Here is a 6,008-nt window from a genome sequence, read left to right on the forward strand (position 1 = left end):
ACCATCCTGAAACTCAAACACTTGAAAAAACAGAGAAAACTCAGGAAAAAAGCAAAAGATGATGCAATCGGATGATTAAGTGGTGTCATAATGTATGTAATTTTTCTAAACATACTACTCATTAACAGAAGTTAGAGCATCAGTTTGAATGTAGTTATTCTACAGTGGTTGGAAGTCAACCTACCTGGTTAAAGAAAAAGGTATCAGATTTCATCTGTTTTTCTGAATCAGGTGAATGTTTTAAAGTACCTTGTCTCCAAGCCATCTTTCACTATGACATTGCTTTTCAGAAAGCACTATTGATTCCTATGGCTATCTTGTGGTTGCTGCAATAAGTCTAAATTATTCCTGGGTCTCAAGTGAGACCCTCATCATCTAGCCACCACACTTAACCTTATTTCCTTCAATTCCCCAGCTGCAGCTTCTACAGACTCTATACTATTCATGCTGTGTAGCTTTTATTTTCTTTTAGTCCACAATGACTTCTCCATTTTTCTCTGCCTATTCACCAAGCATAACTATCCTTCACAGATCAAATTAAGTCCTATCTAATCTATCAAATCACGTTCATCTATGAATTCTTCTCTGACTACTCTTGCCGATAGTATATAGCCAACCTTCCTGGTTAAGGAGAAAAGTATCAAATTCCATCTGTTTTTGCCAACAAGCCTTTCTTTATTGAATACTTTGTAATATAATAAAGTAACATAATATCAATGATACTAGTGTAATAAATTCAATTCCATTAATTTTTTTGAAAATTTTGCTGATATAAGGAAGAGAATCAATAAATATATTGCTCTAAGGAATTGCATCATTGTCCAAATGATTTATAGTTATTGGAGCATAAAATTTTATTTTCAGTAAAAATATTTATTGAGCCTCTCAATAAATATAAATATATATAGTTATACATTATATATAATATATAAAACATTATGTGTATTGAGGGGTGTGTGTGTGTGTGTGTGTGTGTGTGTGTGTGTGTGTGTATAATGTATACCAAGTCTAGGCTCTTGAGATAAATATATACTGGGCTAGTCTCTTGAGATAAATTAAGAAATACAATCACAATCTGGTAGGGAAGAAGAAACAAACCAAAGATCAAACTTATTTTCAACATATCATGATACCTGTGTAGCAGATACATGAGCAAAGTACTTAGAAACCACCTAATGCAGCTGCATTATTTCAAAGCTGAAAATATTGAGCTCATAAAGAGCGTATATATTTACGTAGCAGAATCTGGGACTGGACTCCAAGCTGTTCATTGGTTGCTTCAACCTAATTAAAGTCTACAAAGAGAAAATTATCTACAGAGAAAAGGTTTACTCAATAACATAGCAAATCAGCACAGCTCTGGATTTCACCTAAAAAACATCTCACCAAGCTCTCAGGCCAGGAATATGTATTTTTTTTTTTTCTGGTTATAGAGAAATGGCCCAGCCAGTGAGTGGTAGAGCATTAATCTCACCATTAAGGCTCTGACATTGCTGAGGTCTTTACCACCAGTGAATAGCAATTATTTTTGTAGTAGAGGTCCATGTACAGAGAATTGATTCTCCAGTGCATATGAATATCCCCTATTAGCCCCACTTGATAAGTGGGAGCTGTGCTTTCGCCTGCCGTGGAGGGCTACAATTGCCCAATCGAACAGTCTCTCTTCATGCATAAACATCACTTCTGCTATCACTAATGGGAAAGGGTTCCACAGGGCTGTGGAAAATAGAGCCCACAGTCTTTTGATAAATCTGTCAAATGTGACATGTTCTATGTGAAGAGCAGCACCACGGCTGATTAAATGAGCAACCCAGTGTACAGTACAATAATGTGTCAGAGCACTTCAGTGCAGACAGCTGTTTGCAGCTCTGGGAGAAATATCAGGACTTAAAATAAGAGTCATTAGCAGGAACCCAGGTAAAAATGTCTACACTGCCAACATTGCAGACCTCTCTCATTGATATGCCCTTCACCTCCCTTCCCTCCTTTACCTTGTTTTGGTCACTCTCTTAGGACCAAATATATACATCTGGACAAGGAATTCTGTAGTACTGAGGTGACAGGCTGGAGACAAGAACACAGCTTACCTGTCGTCTGTGTGGATGCAGCACAGGCCTACAACCTATCTCTGTCTGTCCTTCAACATTGTGACCACAGGACATGTTGTGCCTGGCAAAATTCTCACCAATCAAAGCTTTCCCTTGATGGTCCCTGGTTTCTCTTCTGCATGCATGCACCCAGGACCCTCATGCCGCTCCACAAGTCCCATCCAGCATCTACCAGGATCCCTCGGAGCTCCCACCTCTCTATCATCTGCCTTGGGGCATCCAAAGCGTTTCTAAATTCAGTAGAATAAAGGCTATACTGTTATTCCTCTTTTTTTGTATTTTAAGTAATTTGATTAAAAAAACGTACATGAATTGGTTGAAAGCAGGCCAATCCTTAGAACAATAAAATTATCAGATCCCCTCTTATGCTGATGAAATGGACTTGTAAATAGCAGCTAAGGGTAATATTAAGAAATAACTGTACCTGGAGGCTAATTGTTAGCAGAAATAACAGTTTGGCATTATCCATGATAAAATAAAATTACTGTATTGTATGAAAATTTCCAAGTTGGAGAATATTTTTTAAAATAGGTCAATTCATCCATATACCTGGAAGAATACTTTTCACTTAATAATTATAAATAAGAGTATTAAGTACCTATCACATACTTAGCATTGTGCTAAGTATATTGCCTCATATCAGTCTCACAATAGCATCCTGAACTACATAGCACCCTTGTGTATGCTTTATAAATAAGAAAATTTATAATTAAAAGAGTAATTTGCCTAAGATCCCACAGATAATAAATGATGGAGCTGGGATTTGAATTTAGGTTTATCTGACTTAATCACATATGGGGCTGATGGCTAAACAACATTGTTTCTCATGAGCCAATTCATGTCCATGAAACCAAAAGAAAGGTGCAGCATTCTTCTAAAGTCAGTTGCCCTATAGGGCTCTTTGATGGTCTAAGGGTCTAATTGGTAATACCAGTGCTTGCATATTTTTTTGAGGGGGGGAAGTTAAAAAAAAAAAGCTTCCTTTCATATTATGTGTCCAGAATGCTAGAATCTTCTCTGAGTATTTGCTCAAGCACGTAAAGAGATTAAACTCCATTTTAAAAATAGTAATGGCTTTGTTTATAACTATTCTCACAGGCTACCTCCATAGGTAAAGTTAAAATTGACATCCAAGTAATTTACAACATTTGAATGTCTGGTATCTAAAACTTACGAATTTCTTTTTAACAAAAAATGAAAAATATTCTCCCTTTAGTCTGATCACATAATTTAATCATGAACTAACTTTGATAATGAAGGTGATAGGAACTCTCATCTTTGAACCAAAGCAGCAGGAGGAAACTCACTGAATTAAGTTTGATTATCAGAAACATGTGATCAACTAGAGTTGATCATGAACTCTAGTATCCCAGATTTTAGAAAAATGCTTTCTATGAGTTACAATTTCATGTTACAACTTCAACTTTTATAGTCAATACACACTGCCCTTCATTTGTGGAAGAACTGTGTATCTTTTACAAAATAACTGCGCACATCATTTATCACGTTACCCAGTGTCCATTCCATAAAGATCCAAATGACAGATCCCTTCCAGAATTTATTGCAATTGTCTTCGCAAAATAACTTGTAGCCTCCATAATTACTATTCAATAAATAGCACCTAACCCCTGGATTTCCTATATTGTTTTTGTGCCAAGACTATACTGTGCTTTGTCCTTTGTGAAACATGGAGCCCAATATAATCTTAGCAATAGCAACCAACCAATCATGAGTTCCTGTCAAATTTCTGCTGTTTCTCTAAATGATCTTTGATATAACTATTTTTTTCTTTTTAATGTTTATCTTTACTGTCCAATTGTATTTATAGTTTAGTTTCATAAATTGTTGCTTATATTACATGGATAAAGTCAATAGATAACTACAAATTAGATAGATGAATGGATAGCTATACACATTTACATAACACATAAATAAATATACACACTCGGTCGTCGGCAAAGCCTGAGTCCTGTCCTCTCGCTCTCTACCCACCCCTCCCCCAACCCCGGAGAGCATGAACTTCACCACTCGCTCCACCTTCCCCACCAACTACTGGTCCCTTGGCCCAGCTACAGGCTCCGCCGATTAGCAGCACAGCCAGCATCTATGCAGGTGCCGGGGGCTCTGGTTCCCAGATGTCCGTGTCCCGCTCCACCAGCCTCCGGGATGGCATAAGGTCCGGGGGCCTGGTGCGGGGATGGCCAGGGGTCTGGCAGGAATGAGAGGCATCCAGAACAAGAAGGAGACCATGCAAAGCCTGAACGACTGCCTGGCCTCCTATTTGGACAGAGTGAGGAGTCTGGAGACCTAGCACTGGAAGCTTGAAAGCAAAATCCGGGAGCACTTGGAGAAGAAGGGACCCCAGTTCACAGACTGGAGCCATTACTTCAAGACCATCGAGGACCTGAGGGCTCAGATCTTCACAAATACTGTGGAAAATGTCCACGTCGTTCTGCAGATCGACAATGCTCGTCTTGCTGCTGATGACTTTAGAGTCAAGTATGAGACAGAGCTGGCCATGCGCCAGTCTGTGGAGAGCGACATCCATGGGCTCCACAAGGTCATTGATGACACCAGTGTCATCAATGGCTGCAGCTGGAGACAGAGATCGAGGCTCTCAAGGAAGAGGTGTTCTTCATGAAGAACCACGGAGAGGAAGTAAAACACCTACAAGCCCAGATTGCCAGCTCTGGGTTGACCATGGAGGTAGATGTCCCCAAATCTCAGGACCTCGCCAAGATCATAGCAGACATCTTGACCCGATATGACGAGCTGGCTCGGAAGTACCGAGAAGAGCTGGACAAGTACTGGTCTCAGCAGATTGAGGAGAGCACCACAGTGGTCACCATGCAGTCCGCCGAGGTTAGAGCTGCTGAGATGACGCTCATGGAGCTGAGATGTACAGTCCAGTCCTTGGAGATCGACCTGGACTTGATGAGAAATCAGAAGGCCAGCTTGGAGAACAGCCTGAGAGAGGTGGAGGTCTGCTATGCCCTGCAGATGGAGCAGCTCAACGGGATCCTGCTGCACCTGGAGTCAGAGCTGACACAGACCCGGGCAGAGGGACAGTTTGCCAAGCCCAGAAGTACAAAGCCCTGCGGAACATCAAGAGCAAGCTGGAGGCTGAGATCGCCACCTACTGCCTCCTGCTGGAAGATGGCAAGGACTTCAATCTTGGTGATACCCAGGACAGCAGCAACCCCACGCAAACCATCCAAAAGACCACCACCAGCCGGATAGTGGATGGCAAAGTGGTGTCTGAGACCAACGACACCAAAGTTTTGAGACATTAAGCCAGCAGAAGCAGAGTACCCTTTGGGGACCAGGAGGCCAATAAAAAGTTCAGAGGTAAATAAATACATAAATATATATATATAATATATACACGTATATATATAGACACAGAGGTGGTACAGTAAAATGAAATTGAAGATGGGGACTTAGATTCTAACTCAAGATGGCTAATAGAGACGTCAGACATCCACCCTCTCCAGAAAAAAGAACCAAAATTATGAATAGACAATTGTACCTCAAATAGAATATCTAGTAAAGAACACCAGAATTCAACAAAGAACTCACAGGAAACACCTGAGGCACTGAAGGGGAAAGAAGCAAGTGACCACTCAACCAAGGTTGGCCAGGAGTCCCAGGGGCCTCAGTATTGCAGGGTAAGAGTTAGCAAGAGAGCTTTGTTGCCCCACATCCCTGCCATGGACTCCTGCCATCTGAACTGCAGGAGAGCTCCTCTACCCATATGTACAGTGATACGAGCATGAGTGGCAGTTTGGAGACCCTGCAAGGTCATTGCACCAGACAGGAAACTCGCACTGGGCCAATTACTCCCCACCCCGATACTTGAACAGCTGCGAGAGGGTGCCATTTGGGGAGTGCCGCCATCAT

At 41.0% G+C, this 6,008-nt stretch overlaps 1 pseudogene; it reads left to right on the forward strand.

The window, feature by feature from the left end:
- Nucleotides 1-4,122: 4,122 nt before the first annotated feature.
- Nucleotides 4,123-5,401, forward strand: LOC100607461 (annotated as a pseudogene).
- The last annotated feature ends 607 nt before the right edge of the window (nt 5,402-6,008 follow it).

This window comes from Nomascus leucogenys, chromosome 8, assembly GCF_006542625.1.
Source record: "Nomascus leucogenys isolate Asia chromosome 8, Asia_NLE_v1, whole genome shotgun sequence".
Lineage (NCBI taxonomy): Eukaryota > Metazoa > Chordata > Mammalia > Primates > Hylobatidae > Nomascus > Nomascus leucogenys.